This window comes from Misgurnus anguillicaudatus, chromosome 9 (assembly GCF_027580225.2).
Source record: "Misgurnus anguillicaudatus chromosome 9, ASM2758022v2, whole genome shotgun sequence".
In the NCBI taxonomy this organism is placed as follows: Eukaryota; Metazoa; Chordata; class Actinopteri; order Cypriniformes; family Cobitidae; genus Misgurnus; species Misgurnus anguillicaudatus.
This window is the reverse complement of record NC_073345.2, coordinates 24605897-24624353: the sequence shown is the minus strand read 5'-3', so window position 1 is coordinate 24624353 and position 18457 is coordinate 24605897. Positions and strand designations below refer to the sequence as shown.

Below are 18457 nucleotides of genomic sequence, written 5' to 3'. Positions count from 1 at the left end.
TTATTTTAAATGCTACCCCACAGATTTATTTATTTATGATGACTTTGTACCCGTGAATATGGTTAGATAAAAACCTTTATGCTTTTAAAAACCCTCATGGTGCTGTCCAAATGCTGAAACGTTTTGAAATCGGCTCTCGACACGTTTTTAAATTCTTTATCTCTTGTTTGTTACAAATACTGTAAAGTATTTTTAGACAACAAACCTTTTCTTCCATATTTGTAAATTATTTTTTGAGATTACACTGAGCATCTAGGCTATCCTTCCATTTACTGCAATTAAAAGCCTGCTAATTTTACTTCCATGAAGAAAACGACTTTTAAAGGTTTTATTACAAAAAAATACAAATTTCAATACAAATAAAAACAACACAATTTTTTACATCAATCTTAAACTGGGGGTCTTGTTCATCCGCTTAGTTTTTCAGTTTACAAATTCCACCATCTACATACGGAATCGGCATGGCGCCAGCACAACTTGCTTTTAAAGGGGATAAAAGATGAGACTCTCATTGGTTTATTGCACATTACGCCCAAAACACCCATTACTCATTACAAAACTAGGGACAAAACTTTTAGACTGTGTGCTTGGCGCACAAACCATTTTTCCCATCTTTAAATTAGCAAAAGTGGATTCGGACACACCTGTTTAGACTGTGTACTGTGCGCTAGAGACAATGTGATTAGATTGGTCCATTATGTTATTTTTATGATCCTCTTTTTTAACTCTTTCCCTGCCATTGACGAGTTATCTCGTCAATCCGCAATACAGCTATTATCTACCAACTTATAAAACCCAGAAGTATCGCCCTAGGGCAAACTGCTGTATGTTCGTCTAAGTTTTGAGGATCGCTCTGAATCTGATCTCTATCAAAAGTCCTTTACAAAATTTAATTATCTCAGCTTTTTGCTCAACATTTGGTGTTTTAAAAAACCTACCCATATTTGACAGGGGATAAAAAGAGAACTGATATATTAAATATTTCATTTAATATATTGTATATTTATATATTTAAAGAAGAACATTTTCTGGGAGGCATTAAACTTTTGTGAAAATTATGAAAAATGCTGGCGGGTAAAGAGTTAATTAAAAAAAGTTATATTATTTATTTTAATACAGTATAAACATCTTGCAAACTGTATATAAACACATGGGCACAACTGTGATCATATATTAAACATGTAATGTATGAAGAATGTTGGGTTTGCAGTTAGCACAGACAAATCACTCCAATTACTAAAACCTCTTACAAAGGACTTAGTAAGGCATCGGCGGCAGTACTCACAAAACATTTTATCTTACTGAGAGTTCTCCTAAATAGCAGTTAAAGCTCTTAGGTAAGAGTTTTCATTTTAAACCTATTCACAAAGCTGCTGAGACAAACTTTTAGGAAGAAATTGGGAGAAATCTTCCTTTTAATTAACAGACTAGAATAATGATGGCTGATAGTAAGGAGCTGTGTAAACAATAAAAATACCAAACTGAACAGCACTTACATCTTGGCCAACTTGTACATCTAAAAAAGATCGCCAGCTATAGTCATTTAAGGATTGCGAGTTGATCTAAGTGACTTACTGAAGGAGTCCTCCTGACTACTACTAACTTTTTACGGATTTAGGAGCTGGTTTTAGCGCTGAGGCACTTTGAGAAATACTCTCAGAGTAAAAATTTATGAGTCCTAAAATTAGCCCTGACACCTCCATTATTTTTAAAGAGTTTCTTCTAAAACGGCAAGTTAGGAGATACGTTTCGCCCTAAGATGTTTTGTGAATACACTCCTAGATCTATAGCACTGCTGGAGTCATAAAACCAGTTTGTGTGTAAAACCCATCAACCAGCTTCAATTCATAGCTTAAGTTTAATGGTTAACCAGAGCGAGCACAGCCAGCGAGTAACCCGGAGCACTTCTCGCAGCTCTAAATGAGATTGCAACCTGGACATCTATGTTGCCGTAGGAAGGTTACACTAACATTACATCCACTGACATGAAATGGTTGTGAGGGTGATCTGGACATGGAAGCTCATCATCTATTACCAGACAGGACCAGTTACATGTATCAGAGGTGGAAAGAGATCAAAAACGCCAGTTCGGTTTAAAAAAAAAACTCATCTTTGGCAGTAGCAGGGTTTCTGTACCACTGTAAACAGCATGTTGCAGAGGTGCAAGCATTTCCTGTGAATACATGTGTTGCAGCATATGCTTGGAAAGACAGTCTAGCGTGGAGACAAACCCGGAATCCCAATGAAGCTCACGCCCACCGCACACACAACCGTGCCTAAAGGCTGCGAGACACCTGACATGTTTCATCTAGCACCCTGTCACCTCCTTCTTGTACCAACTCACAGCTAAAGAATAAAAATCTCACTGTGGAGAAAAAGAGAGAACAGTGTTTTGTGTGTGTGTGTGTGATCTGTTTAAATGAATATGGGTGAGAGCGTAAGAGAGGAAAAGTGTTGGAGAGAGAGATGAGGATAGCATGGTCAACTAGTCCATCTATCGTACTGGGTGTTTTGTAGGTCTCCCACTTTTTAATACACTTAATATTCAAAGATGTAATTTATTATTTGTTAAATAACGAGAGAACGACAGAAACATCTCTCTCTCTCTTTCTCCCTCCCTCCCTCCCTCACTCTCGCTCGGCAAATAGACCAAAAACACAGATGATGACTTGTGATTACCATGCACTACACAAAATTTTGTGTCATCAAACAAATTCTAGAGTGTCTGTAATACTCAACTATCATTCTGAAATGAACCTGAGGTCTAGGAAGAGACATTATTGTCCCAAATATCGAACTAAATTAAGGATGCTACAGCTGTAGGAAATCCATTACAACCCAATTACACAAGCCGGTTTTGGACCGGGCCTTGGCCGCTCTTTTTCAAAGGGCTCTGTTTAATCCACAAAAGGAGGCTAATGGAAAATGTGGAAATAGAATCCACACTTCAATAAGTTTGTGGGGGATTTGGCAGGATTAATGAACTGCCAGGTTTACTGTCAACATTCGGGAGAAAGCAATCGTTTACGCGGCACGGGAACACTGCATCAGTCTGTCAGCCCACACACGCAGTCACACGTCCAACATGCGAGCTGATACGTTCCCCTTGTGCTGCGAGCGGAGGAAACGTAACAATGACGTCCAGCATCCTACATCATCCGATACACGCTGAATTTAAGCTGGCGATAGCTTTAGCTGCGGCTCGACATAAATTCCTCTTCCTGTTTGTGTGCCTGTCTCGCGGTCTCTCACATGCTCAAAAGATTCAAGGAGATCTCAGTGCTGAAGCCAGTCGATGTTACGCGCAAATACATCTGCTTGATTTGAATGCAGCCAGGGTAACTCAGATCTCAGTAATTATGATACGTTGACAGTCGAGATTTTTGCACAGCAGCAGATGAAAATGTTTGTTGTGCTGAAATGCACATACTGCACTGTTATAATATTATATAAATATTCCCTGCCTGTTTATGGTGAACCTGGGGCCTCATTTATAAAATGCTGCGTAGAAACCATCCTATATTTGATCTTACGATTATTTCTCAAAAGTGCGTACGTGTGATTCATTAAACGAACGTATGCACAGAAATCGCAAATGATCTTGAACTTGTGCGCAGCTGAGCAGTTTCAGATCTCCGCCTTTAAATAATGTCTAATTAATGTCATAGACATAAAAAGAGCACTTGTCAATGTTTAAACCCTTTACGGGCAGCAAGAATGGCTTATTTTCCAAAAACCTGCAGCAATCGGACAAGCAAAAGTGCGTACGTCTGCTCAGACCATGACGTGGCGCTAAGCTCTTTTCCACGTCAACGGCAGTTTTATAAATATGGATTTTGCCATGGATTTTTGCGTACGCACACTTTACAATCAAATCTGTGCGTACGCACGCTTAATAAATGAGGCCCCTGGTTTTGATCTGGTCGACCAACAACAGCAGTGTTGGGGGTAACGCATTACAAGTAACGTGCATTACGTAATAATATTATTTTTCTGAAGTAACACGTAAAGTAACGCATTACTTTTTAAATGTACACATTAATATTGGAATTACTTTTTCAAAAAAGTAATGCAAGTTACTTTTTTAGTTTTATTAATTCTATTTAAAAAATATGTATTGAATTAAACTAAACATAGTCAGATCATGCACTCTATGTGTACATGCCTGTGTGGGAACAGTTTGAGTCAGAAACTGAGATGGCAGGCCAGAGCTTGACATTTTTGTGATGAAATATGCAATTTCTGAATGCAGAACTTTTTAGTCATAAAGATACCTGCAAGGCCTGAAGGAGATCAAGCCTCAGCCAAGAAAAAGTAACACAAAAGTAACTAAAAAGTAACGTAAGAATTACTTTCCATGAAAAGTAACTAAGTAACGCAATTAGTTACTTTTTTGGGGAGTAACTTAATATTGTTAATATTATATGCATAACATTTAAAAGTAACTTTTCTCAAATACAAACCAATATTGCTTTTGTAAGGTTTGTTTGTCAAAACTACTTAAATGTCCTAAAATAACTAATGCCTAGTCCTGGATTAATCTAAACCCTGTTCGGGAAACCACCCCTTTATTATCCCCATTTAGTAGTCACCATAGGTCAGCTGGAGTCAAAATGGATGTACTGTTTCTCTCCCAATTGATCCCAGCGCTCCAGCAATCTACGGAAAGATGGATTATCTAAACAGATGAAAGCGATGGATGGAGTCTGGTGGGCGGATACAATAGATAAATGAGCTGGGGAGTGGCGGGAAGACCATTTTTCCTGCTCTTCTCCAATCAGAATCCCTTTGACCTGATTTTCCTTGACCTTCACTTTTTATAAACAGCTTAGGAAGTTTTGCCAGCAAACACTTGCGATCTCCATCAAAAAGGTTTATCTATGTTACTTGTTGTACGAGGACACTACTGAGAACCAAATACTTGGCTTTTAAATTTGTTTCAAGGAGAGATGTCTGGCACAACATGCTATTTCCTTTATATTTAGGCTGAGATTTAACCATGGCAACAGAATAATACGGTAGCTGAACTTTTACATTATATCTGAATGGCTGAAACTTGGAAAAGACTCAGTATGTCCCTGTAGACATAGATGCTTCGTAGGCTAATTTATCTATATTATTCATAGTGGGGTCAAGGTTTAAGGGTTAAAGAAAAACCTAGAAAATTTACTTTTAAGGGGCAGTTCACATTTCGTGTCTAAAACCGTGCGAAAAAAGTGACCGTCGGTTGGTTCTTGTCACATGATCTGCAGTGCGCTTGCGTCATTCTGAAAAGTTCAGATGTTTTTAACTCGATTCGGCGTGGACGCGCCTAAAACAATGAGTGTGTCGCACCGTGTGCACGTAGCAACGGCGTTGCTTCCATTATAAGCACGCATACCGCGCGCCTACATTTGAAATAACGAACTTGAGTGCGCAAAAGACGCGAAATGTGAATCGCCCCTAATGTGTTTCTATCAGAAAATGAGTCCCCTGTGTGTGTGCAAAAGTATCCTGTTATTATACAAATCCATCTGTATTCTTCTTTGTGTAATCTCCTCCACACAAAACAGGCTGTTGGGGATCCCCTATCAATGTGATGTCACAATGATTACGGCCCAACCATAACTGCTCACAGATTCCACCTTATAAGCGCGTAGTTCAACCTTCTGCCAGAGATAAATTTTTTTATGTAATCCAAAGCACATGCGTAAATGATCTACTTCCATACTTTGCAAATTGGAAGGGGAACAGAAGCGTTCTTTGCATTTAAAGAAACACACACACACAAAACAGTGCGTTTTTCATTGCAGTCACAAATGGCCATATTCAACTTCGTATAATAAAAGATATGTGGTGTATTTTGAGCTGAAACTTTAAAGACACATTCTGGGGATACAGAATGAAAAAAAAATCCAGGTAATTTACTCACCACCATGCCCTCCAAAATGTTGATGTCTTTCTTTGTTCAGTCAAGAAGAAATTATGTTTTTGAGGAAAACATTCCAGGATTTTTCTCACTTTAATGGACCCCAACACGTAACAGTTTTAATGCAGTTTAAATTTTAATACAGTTTCAAAGGACTCTAAACAATCCCAAACGAGGCATAAGGGTCTTATCTAGCGAAACAATTGTCATTTTTGACAAGAAAAATAAAAAATATGCACTTTTAAACCACAACTTCTTGTCTATCTCCAATTATGTGACACACCAGCGCGACCCCACGCAATACGCCATGACGTCAAGAAGTCACGGATGACGTATGCGAAACTACGCCCCAGTGTTTACAAGTGTGGAGAAAGAGGACCATTCTGACTTTGTTGTATGTAGAATGATACAAATTAATGTCTTTGTGTCAGTTTATTGTTTAAAATGATCCGCATATGTGCGTTTCATATATGTAACACGTGACCTTTCCACGGCATTACGCAATTATGTGAGGTCGCGTTGGAGCGTCACAGGACCGACGATAGATGAGAAGTTGTGGTTTAAAAGTGAATATTTTTTATTTTTCTTGTCAAATGACAATCATTTCGCTAGATAAGACCGTTATGCCTCGTTTAAGAGTCCTTCGAAACTGCAATTTAACCTGCATTAAAACTGTTACATGTTAGGGTTCACTAAAGTCCATTAAAGTGAGAAAAATCCTGCATGTTTTCCTCAAACAACATAGTTTCTTCTCGACTGAACAAAGAAAGACATCAACATTTTGGATGACATGGTGGCGAGTAAATTATCTGGATTTTGTTTAAGAAAATGGGCTAATCCTTTATTCACCATCAATTTTCACTTAAAGTGAATAAAACCCTTTAAAAATACTTTAATTGTTAACACCTAATAAATTAAGCTTTTTCAACTTCATTTTTATATTTTTGGTGTAACCAATTGAAGTAATTTTGTTAAAGTTGTAACTGAAGTATTCAATACAAATGAATAACAAGCTAATCTTTTAGATTCTGGAATAAAAATACACCTATTAAAAGCAAAATCATTTCCAGATGGTAAACATGACCCTTAATCAAAAGGTTTACTTCAGACATTGGCAGGTGTCGGTGACACTAGCACACTTTGCTGACAAGATGCCAACAGCAATGGTAAAAGATGAAAGGTGACTGAGTGCTTGTTAAACCAATGAGGGGAGCTAAAAAAACAGGATTTTCTGAGCTGGTATCGATTGTGCAAAGTAGATGGATAATCACTCTAAATTTGACTTGGTGCAAGGCCATAAACATGGAGAAGGCGAATGCTTGAGAAAGTAATATGCTGATATTTTGGTCCACGGTGGCAAATAAGCTGGAGAGAGAAAACAAGAGTGGAATATGGATGTTTTCTCTATCACGCTACAGTGATCTAAAATATCAAGAGATTGCTTGCCTTCTAACTCACCAAAATGACATCTTTATACATATATATTAGCAATCATATGAGAGAGAACGATATCTGCCCTGAGCTCCGAAAACAAAGCTCATAGAGGTCCCGCTTATTGATTTTCCCACATTGCCGACCGTCATTTTTCTCTCTTATTGTCAGATTTTATGTTCCAAACCACAACAGCGGTCTAATAGCACAGCAACTAAAGGACTGGCTCTCTGTCGTACATGTCAAGATGTGTGTGCGTTTGGGGCATTAGTCTATCCCCTTCGCTTTTCAACATTGCGGAAAAGCCGCCTTTAGGGTTGGCTGAGGAAGAATGGCCAGCTTCTCGCTCTCTCTCTGGTCTTGGCAGGGTCAGCTCCGTCTCAGCTTGCCCAGGAAAATTGAGTTTGATGCTGATTGGGCCGTGCTGAGAGGCTCTGTCTGTTCTCTTGCTACGAGGCAAGAAGGAAAAGACGAGATCTTCACAGCTCGAGCCCAGAGAACTGAACTAAATCAAAGAACTCAGCAGTCAATAACGCTGCTTAAAGCATAGCCAATGATAGAGCGTGAAGAACAGAGAAAGAGAGAGAGATGAAATGAAAGAGCAAGACAAAAGAAATGAAAAAACTGAAAGCACGCTGTGGATGCAGACGGCATATTGATTTTATTAATCACAGACTTATGCGGTTTGATTATCACACGAGGCTATAACACAATTTTGATTCATAATTTCGGTCTGAGTAAATGTAATTACGTCACATTTTATTTATTTGATTAGCAGGACTACTAGTCATTAGACCTGGTTTCAACCTAAAATGAAAAGATAAGATACACCAAAAAATGGTCCCAGGCTCTTTAAAAAGGTCCTAATATGTCCCATTTAGGTACCGATTTTTATACATCTGGCACCAATATGTACCTTTGAGGTACCAATAGTGTATGCACACTTTGGTACACCAACATGTACTATACTTTTGAGGTACTTATACGAACTCTTCAGGTGCAGATGTGTACTTTTGGAAAGGTTACCACCCCAGTGATAGCTAGTGACCATTTTTTGACCATTTTATCTGATAGTGAAGGAAATTTATGTATTAATCTTAATTTTATCTTTCAGCTTTTATGGCTTGCCTTAAAGGAATATTCCATTTTCTTAAAAGAAAAATCCAGATAATTTACTCACCACAATGTCATCCAAAATGTTGGTGTCTTTCTTTGTTCAGTCGAGAGGAAATTGTGTTTTTTGGGGAGGGCTTTGCAGGATTTTTCTCATTTTAATGGACTTTAATAGACACCAACAATTAACACGTAACTTAACACTTTTCAACGGAGTCCCAAAGGACCACAAACAATCCCAAACAGGGCACAAGGGTCCCATCCAGCAAAACGACGGCCACTCCTGACAACAAAAACAACAAATATACACTTTTAAAGCAAAAATTTTTGTTTAGGTCAGGTCCAGCGCGACCTAACGTAAATGCGTAGTGACGTAGGGAGGACACGTGTTACATATATAAAACGCACATTTGCGGACCATTTTAAACAATAAACTGCCACAAAGACATTAATTAGTATCAGTTGACATACAACAACGTAGGAATGGTCCTCTTTCACCACACTTGTAAACACTGGGGCGGTGTTTCGCGTTCGTCCTCTGTGACCTCTTGACGTGATGATGTATTGCGTCGGATCACGCTAGCGCATGACGACCGGATCTACACGAGAAGTTGTGCTTTAAAAGTGGATATTTGTTATTTTTATTGTCAAAAACTACAATCGTTCTGCCAGACAAGACCCGTATGCCTCGTTTGGGACCGTCCACAGTCATCCGAAACTCCGTTGAAAAAAACTGTTAAGTGTTGAGTTAAGTGTTAATTGTTGGTGTCTATTAAAGTCCATTAAAATGAGAAAAATCCTGCAATGTTTTCCTCAAAAAACATAATTTATTCTCGACTGAACAAAGAAAGACATCAACATTTTGGATGACATGGTGGTGAGTAAATTATCTGGATTTTTCTTTTAATAAAATGGAATATTCCTTTAAACATGTGTGTGTGTCCTTGCAAACATAAAGCTAATGATACACTTAGGACTTGGATTTATTTCTTCCCACACCAATAATAAGCTTCCAGCAGCAGGAACGCCAACTAGCGACCAACAGTACAGCGCCCTGCAGCAATCATCTCGTTGTCAGTGTACATGTGCCATGAGTCAGATTGATCCCGTCATTACAGGTCTAAACTGAGTTTGTCTCCGAAATGTCAGCTGGTGTTTGGGGGGTAAAGAGATAAAGAGAATGAGTGGAGGATTTTAATCTTGATAATGCATAATAAACTCAAGATAACGAGAAAAGAGAGCTTTCAGTCTGTAGGAAGATCCTTATGAGTGACGTGTGGGGATATAGAACGGATCAATGCGGAGATCATGTTGCAGTATGAGACAGGAAACAGATTTCCAAAGCGATTGCATCGAAGGTTAAAGGAATCGTTCCTTAAAATAGAAACTTCTGTCATAATCACTATATTCAATTCATGCATTTGGCAGATGCTTTTATCTAAAGAGTGCATTCAAGCTGTATCAAACCCATGACCTTTGTGTTGCAAATCCAATGCTCTATTATTTACAGGATTAGTCAATTTTCTTAAAAAAAAAATCCAGATAATTTACTCACCACCATGTCATCCAAACTGTTGTTGTCTTTCTTTGTTCAGTCAAGAATATATTATGTTTTTTGAGAAAAACATTCCAGGATTTTTCTCATTTTAATGGACTTTAATGGACCCCAACACTTAACAGTTTTAATGCAGTTTAAAATTGCAGTTTCAATGGACTCTAAGCAATCGCAAACAAGGCATAAGGGTCTTATCTAGCAGAACGATTGTCACTTTTGGCAAGAAAAACAAAAAATATGCACCTTTAACTTCTCGTCTTCCTCCGGCTGTGTGACAAGCCAGCACGACCTCACGTAATTGCTTAATGCCGTGGAAAGGTCACGTTACATATATTAAATGCATTAATTAGTATCATTCGACATACAACAACGTTGGAACGGTCCCCTTTCTCCACACTTGTAAACACTGGGGCGTAGTTTCGATACGTCATCCGTGACCTCTTGACATGATGATGTGGTTTAAAAGTGCATATTTTTTATTTTTCTTGCCAAAAATTAAAATCGTTTCACTAGAAAAGACCCTTATGCCTTGTTTGAGATAATTTAGAGTCCTTTGAAACTGCAATTTTAAACTGCATTTAAACTGTTAAGTATTGGGGTCCATTAAAGTCCATTAAAATGAGAACATCCTGGAATGTTTCCCTCAAAAAACATAATTTCTTCTCGACTGAACAAAGAAAGACAACATTTTGAATGACATGGTGGTGAGTAAATATCTAGATTTTATTATTCATTTACAAATCATACCAATCCATTCCCACAGTTCAACTCCTGGAGGTAAAATCACATTCCTCAAAATTTCTCCTTTTGTGTTGCAAGGAAAAAGTCAAGTTTGGGCCAACGTGAGAAAAATGACAAAATTTTAATTCCTCAAAATTAGCAGGATGTGATCTGACATCTCAATGCCCTTGGCGACAGGCTGCAGTGTCGCTGAAGGACAACTGCCCTTCTCATTTCAGCTTAGATTGCTTCTTGACTCCTTACCCTCCCCAAAAATGAATAAGGGGGATTGAACCAGATGAAAAATGAGCTCTTTCACCATCGCTTAGGCTTACAGAAAAAGTCAATTAGCCATGGCAGGCAACAGTCAAGAAAATATTCTACATGACAGCCATAACAAGAACCTCAAAGACCCAGCATTCGACAGCTTGTTAAATTAATCGAGTGGGTGTAAAAGAGAGAGAAAGAGAGAGAAATTAATTCATAAGAATGCAGAAAACATTTAACATTTGATATATAAAAGACTTGGAAGTAGTTTTGTAGGTACAGTACACATCGGTACCAAGTGAGACGAAACTAACAGAAAGTTGGAGCGACAGGGAAGAAGTTAGATTGATAAATTATTAATGATGCATTTATGATATTAAGTATCATGGTATCTGACTTAACCAAGATGGGCAGCATTCCCTCCCAAGCTGAAATTCAGGAAACACACACACGCACACACACAAACAGGAATGACCTTAGAGAGGATAATGTTGGACAGCTTTGTTTTGACAGGCGGATTTGAGCTGCCCTGCTTCGGGCTGAGAGTGTGTGTACCTCCAGTAGGGTCATCAGCGCAGATGCACCGGACCCTCGGTATACGTCTGACCTTCACGAGGCTGAGGCTCAATGCCGATGCCCTTTGGGGCTGTTTGATGAGAAGATGAGAAAAAAACAAGGGATGAATGGAACGTCAGGAGACCTTTCCATCAGTCTCTCTCCAGAGCGATGCTTTTCAGCTGGTCCCGGTCTATCTTTCCTTGGCCAGATCGCCCTGCCCGACGACCCTTAAATCCCTCCCTATGCCTCAGACCATCCATGTTTTATCATGCCCACAGGCACAAAACAGCCACACACAAACACACTCCTCTCGTTCCACCCACCACTTTCATCTCTTCCTGCCAGCCTTGTGCGCGGCCATGCGCCAAGTTTACATCTCCTGGTGGCACAAAAACCCGTCTGCCACACATACAAACTTTATGTTTTAGACTGGACATAAACAAGCACACTGGTACTGTACAGTACCACAGGACTTTTAATCACTGAATAAAAAATGGACACACGGCTGGCTGGTGGGAGGGCTGTTTGGATGTTGTGTACAATCATACATATATTCGTGCCCTTGATATCGACCTCTAACGCCCAGCGGGCAGCTGAGAGGTGAGTTAGGGAAGAAGGTACAGTATGTACTACCAGGATAAAGCTGAAAATGTGGCTGTGTTTTGGCGCCAACCCCACACTGCATGAGAGCAATGCAACCACTTTACTCAGTATAAGGTGGGCATGTGGATCTTTGCATGCAGGGTGCGGACAGTCCGAAAGTATTCGCTTTTACTTAAAAAAAGAAAATAATGTAAAATAAGATAATAGATAATAGATTTATGCAATGCTTTGCAGTGTAATACAAAGCACAAAGTACAGAATAGCATACCCGTTTAGGTTGTGTATTGGAAATATCTATCATTCATATACATGCAAACAACAAATGACATGGTGAGAAAACAGACTTGGATTTCAATGGAAAGTGAAACTTCATTTATTTACCAAACAGCAAGACGTGAGCGCACTTGACATCTCTCCTGCATTTTCAACTTTTAAATACGTTCTTTCATGTTTACACAAAAATGACATCAATATGTGTCTGACGGCAAATATCTTGGGACTCTTTCATAAAGCAGTTCTCAGAAGAAAAATGAATCTTTCATATCACACAGCAACAGCAGCAAGGGTTACATAATGCACATCGACCACAAATAAGCTTTTAATGTTACTGCTTTGATTCGTTTAAAAATGAGAGAAAAGTATGTACTATGCAGTGGTAAAGTATATAGGATGAAGTACTTTAATGTGCACATTTAAGGCATTTTGATGATTCTTATCTCGTGCAAGGGATGTATCAACAGTTCTTAGTTAAGGTAATAACATATTTTAATATTGAAAATGAGTAGACTATTCCTTTAAGTAATGGCAGTGACAAATGCAGAGGGTGGAGCAAAATAACAACACCAGTCACGAGTTAAAACGAGGACTTTTCAGAAAATTGTGGAGGATTTTGATATAAGACAAGAGGATATTGAGTTATCCATATCTGTAGTTAAAACAACACACGATTCTTGCAAGAGTCTTTTCTCACCGGATCTTGCAGTCTTACACTACTATCTGGTGAATGTTAATAAAAATGTAAGTCTTAAAAATAATGGACATATGTATCTACAAATACAAATCAGTGTACCATCATTAGATTATATTACAACATCATCAATTGAACTCTTTATGCAATATCAGAGGACCACCTCTTAAAGGATTAGTCAATTTTCTTAAAAACAAAATGCAACCAGCATGTCATCCAAAATGTTGATGTCTTTCTTTGTTCAGTCGAGAAGAAAATATGTTTTTGAGGAAAACATTCCAGGATTTTTCTCATTTTAATGGACCCCAACACTTAACAGTTTTCATGCAGTTTTAAATTGCAGTTTCAAAGGACTCTAAACGATCCCAAACGAGGCATAAGGGTCTTATCTAGTGAAACGATTGTCATTTTTGGCAAGAAAAATCAAAAATATGCACTTTTAAACCACAACTTCTCGTCTATCTCCAGTCCTGTGACGCGCCAGCGCGACCTCACGTACTTACGTAATGAAATCAGGTCACGTCTTACATATATGAAACGCACATTTGCGGACCATTATAACAATAAACTCTTTCTCCACACTTGTAAACACTGGGGCGTAGTTTTGCATACGTCCTCCCTCACCTCTTGACGTGATGACATATTATGTGAGGTCGCACTGGCGCGTCACACGACCGGAGCAAGACAAGAACTTGTTGTTTAAAAGTGCATACTTTTGCTTTTTCTTGCCAAAAATGACAATCGCTAGATAAGACCCTTATGCCTCGTTTGGGATCGTTTGAAGCCGGAGTCCTTTGAAACTGCAATTTTAAACTACATTAAAACTGTTAAGTGTTGGGGTCCATTAAAATGAGAAAAATCCTAGAATGATTTCCTCAAAAAAAACATAATTTCTTCTCGACTGAACAAAGAAAGACATCAACATTTTTATGACATGGCGGTGCGTAAATTATCTGGATTTTTTAAAAGAAAAATATGGACTAATCCTTTAACTTTCGTGAAAAGTGTTGGGGGCGGTTTCAACCCAAAGACCATGGACAGATGCAAACCTACTGAGAAAATGACATCTGGGAAGCTTGGACATGTACAGTGTATACTAGGATTGAGGGTGCATTAAATGTATCTATGTTTACATTTACAGTATGTATCTACTGTAGCAGACATTTTCATCCAAAGCAACTTACAAGTTCAAGTATACATTCATCAGTATCTGTGTTCCCTGGGAATCAAACCCACAACTTTTGCACTGCTAATGCAATGCTCTACCAATTGTGCTACAGTAATATCAACATACACTTATCAAACATACCTGTACTACACAGAATAGAAAGTAACTGTAATTCATCTTAATGGTGCTTTCAGTTCTTTCAGGTAAAATTCCTAATTACTAAGTTTGGGAGCCATAATTATGATGTGCTGTGCCTTTAAGTCATTTTGTTTAGAAAAGAAATAGAAACTAGTAATTCAATTTTAAGTTAATTTAACCAAAAAAAGCTAACTTCATATTTTTTCTATTCTTTTTAACTTCAAAGCATTTTTATTTTTTTCTGTAGTACAATTAAACAAGCAGCAAAGGATGATGCGTAATTGATGCTTCATATTTCATCATTTTCCTATTGCCCAGAGAATTGTACTGAGGAAATGTAGCGAGTTTGTCACTCAGGCTCGTAAACGGTTTAATGAGTAATATTTTCTGGCAAGTTTTATTAGCGCCTATTCATCAATGGTACAGAAAATGCGCATTAACAAAACTCACAGTGAATACTTCATTATGACCAATCGCAATTTACTTTCGCCATGACTGGCATCCACCCAACTCGAACGTCAGCCTCAATAAAAAATCCAGACATTTCTACTGGTAATTACAGCACTGTGATGCCATTCGTGTGTGCTCATCTCGTAAATACCATCACTTTAACATGACAGCACCAGAGCAGAAGAGCTCAGTTATGTTTTTAGTTATCTTCATGCAGAGTTTAGCTCCAAATCAAAGAGCCCTGAACCGGCTAAACATCGTTTTTGAGTCAGGTGTGTTGAGCAGATATGGAGCTCTGCAGGAAAGAAGATATTCAAACAGAGAGACAAAGAATGAATAAAATTAAAGGTAGCTGTCATGTAGTCGCAGGGAGCATTCTGCATGATAATCTTCAGAAAGGCTCCCAGGGTACTGTAAAGTTATGTCTATTAATTTAAACAATTCAAGCACACTTTGATGATAATTGAGGTATTTTAAGTTGCCATACCACATTAAATACAATTTAACATGAGACAGTTTTCATGCTATCTATAAAAGCCAACTAAATTAAGGCACTATGACCAGCTCCCTGAAAAATAAAGAATGTAGGCAAGTTAATTAAAAATTTACACATTTCATTCAATACTGAAAAGAATGATTAAAACATTGACTATTTAACCCAATATTTGTGTGCGTGCTATGCATTTTTAACCTTTAATAGTTCACTGTTGTGGTTATGAGCTTTCATGACAGGATTTAGTGGAATTGGTAGGCAGTTCCTTCTTGAAAATGAAGGTGCTGAAAGGGTTCTTTACAGCGTTGCAATAGATGAACCATTTTTGGTTCCTCAAAGAACAATTCAGTGAAAGGTTCTTAAAGGTGGTATATGTACATTTTAACGGCATCTAGTGGTGAGATTGCGAATTGCAACCAACATCTCACCCCTCAATTTCAAAACGCATATAATAGTCGCCACATGACAAACATGTTGTCATCTGAATCAACATAGGGAAGAAACTCGCTTTGTAGAACAGTTTGTCCGTTTAGCTATTGTAAAAACATGACAGTGACTTTCACGTAAGGGGACCCATGGTGTATGTAGATATAAATGTCTCATTCTAAGGCCATAAAACCAATACAGTTCATTATGTAAGGTATTTATACACCACTGATAATATACACTCACCTAAATGATTATTAGGGACACCAGTTCAATTCCCAATTAATTAAATTATCTAATCAACCAATCACATGGCAGTTGCTTCAATGCAATTAGGGGTGTGGTCCTGGTCAAGACAATCCCTTGATCTCCAAACTTAATGTCAGAATGGGAAAGAAAGGTGATTTAAGCTATTTTGAGCGTGGCATGGTTGTTAGTGCCAGACGGGCCAGCCTGAGTATTTCACAGTCTGCTCAGTTACTGTGATTTTCACGCACAACCATTTCTAGGGTTTACAAAGAATGATGTGAAAAGGGAAAAAGATCCAGTATGCGGCAGTCCTGTGGGACGAAAATGCCTTGTTGATGCTAGAGGTCAGAGGAGAATGGGCCGGCTGACTCAAGCTGATAGAAGAGCAACTTTGATTGAAATAACCACTCATTACAACCGAGGTATGCAGCAAAGCATTTGTGAAGCCACAACACGCACAACCTTGAGGTGGATGGGCTACAACAGCAGAAGACCCCACTGGGCACCACTCATCTTCACTACAAATAGGAAAAAGAGGCTACAATTTGCACAAGCTCACTAAAATTGGACAGTTGAAGACTGGAAAAATGTTGCCTGGTCTAATAAGTCTCGATTTCTGTTGAGACATTCAGATTGTAGAGTCAGAATTTGGCGTAAACAGAATGAGAACATGGATCCATCATGCATTGTTACCACTGTGCAGGTTGTTGATGTAATGGTGTGGGGGATGTTTTCTTGGCACACTTTAGGCCCCTTAGTGTCAATTGGGCATCACTTAAATGCCACAGCCTACTTGAGCATTGTTTCTGACCATGTCCATTCCTTTATGACCACCATGTACCCATCCTCTGATGGCTACTTCCAGCAGGATAATGCACCATGTCACAAAGCTCAAATCATTTCAAATTGGTTTCTTGAACATGGCAATGGGGGCAAACACAGTATTAGTATGGTGTTCCTAATAATCCTTTAGGTAAGTGTAGTTATGTATATTCTATTGCATTTGAGATCCTTCTAAATGTTACACAATGCACCTTTAAATTAACAATTTCTTGAGTACCTTTTTATTCACCTTTTGTAAAATATAAAGGTTCTTCGAAGGTACTACATGCAGTGAGTCTCACTATAGGTTTTGGTACAAAAATGCCATTTTTTCTTGCTCAAACAAGTGCAATGCATTATGGGTCTTATATAGATGGACACACACACACACACACACACACACACACACAAACAAACATTTCAAAGGTGTCTGATGAAGATGCTACAGGAGCACTGCAGGTTATATGTCTAATTTATTTATGTGTCCGATATTGGCTTGGGATTTTGCCTTTAGGACATAAAGGGCAAAAGTCAAAAAGGGCAGGAAATAACAGTAAAGGCAATTCGAGGACAAAAGAAAGAGGGAGTACAATAGGTGAGGGAAAATGAGACTCAGGAAAATAGACATAAACAGGATCAATGTCACATCACACTTATTACCAATAGACCTATTCCTTATTTAATATTCAGAAACTTTGCTAAGCTCCAGTGACATGGTGCGAAACTGGTAAAGGTTATATCCTCCCTCGACACACACACACACACACACACAGACACAACCACAAGAGAGCCAATAAGATCTCTCTGATTGAAGGTCAGTTACAAAATGTCTTCTCTTGACAGGTAATGTGGTCCCAAAACACGCTGGTGGGCATCTTGTGACCAAAGGTTTAGAGAAGCTTCATTCATACATAAAGAATGATTAATTAAGGATGAATTATAAATGCCTCCATCAAAGATACTAGTGGTCAAATAACACAAAACAATTGTGTAAGTTTCAAATCACAAATATAAGATTTTTTTTTATGAATAATCTATTTAAACAGAAAGCAAACTTAGATATTTTGCATAATTCTGTCCATCTCAAAAGCAACCACTGGTGTCTATTCTATTCTGGAGTTACAAAAGAAATCTCAACATTGTAATGATGTTTGCAAAGACAAGTCTGCAATCAAAAAAGATTTCTTTATATAAGCATAGTCATACTAAAATCAATACAAATACATTTGATCAAATCCTTCCGAGGCCAAAATGAATCAACTGTGCCGTCCACATTCATTCTTGTTTCATTAATGTCTGTTTTTATTTCTCCAAACAAATACTGTATTAGTACCAATCCATGGGTAACTTATTTACATTTAGTCTACACTAAGCTATGAAAAAGCATCTTCTCACAAATTAAATGTTCCTCTAAACTGTGCCAAGCAGCATATAAAAAGCTATTCTCCAGTGAGTTTACATTAGAATAGCCTCTGCTTTGCAAAGTGGAGGCCTAAAGGGCAGGCCACCTAAAACGTGACCCAGGTTTTTACGAGTATGCACTCAATAGCGAGACCTCATAAACGTTCTCACTTCTCCACAAAAAAGTG

The 18457-nt window shown here is 38.2% G+C and overlaps 1 protein-coding gene across 2 annotated transcripts in view; it reads right to left on the bottom strand.

The window, feature by feature from the left end:
• Window positions 1–18457, bottom strand: part of unc5da (unc-5 netrin receptor Da) — a 305716-nt gene that overhangs the window by 220754 nt on the left and 66505 nt on the right. The window contains exon 1 of one of the 2 annotated variants that reach the window (XM_073871344.1): window positions 11550–11863. The exons of the other annotated variant lie outside the window; for it this stretch is intronic. The gene's annotated coding sequence lies outside the window, so the exon portion shown is untranslated. Of the gene's footprint in view, window positions 1–11549; window positions 11864–18457 lie in introns of those variants that run through there. 2 annotated transcript variants of the gene reach the window in all.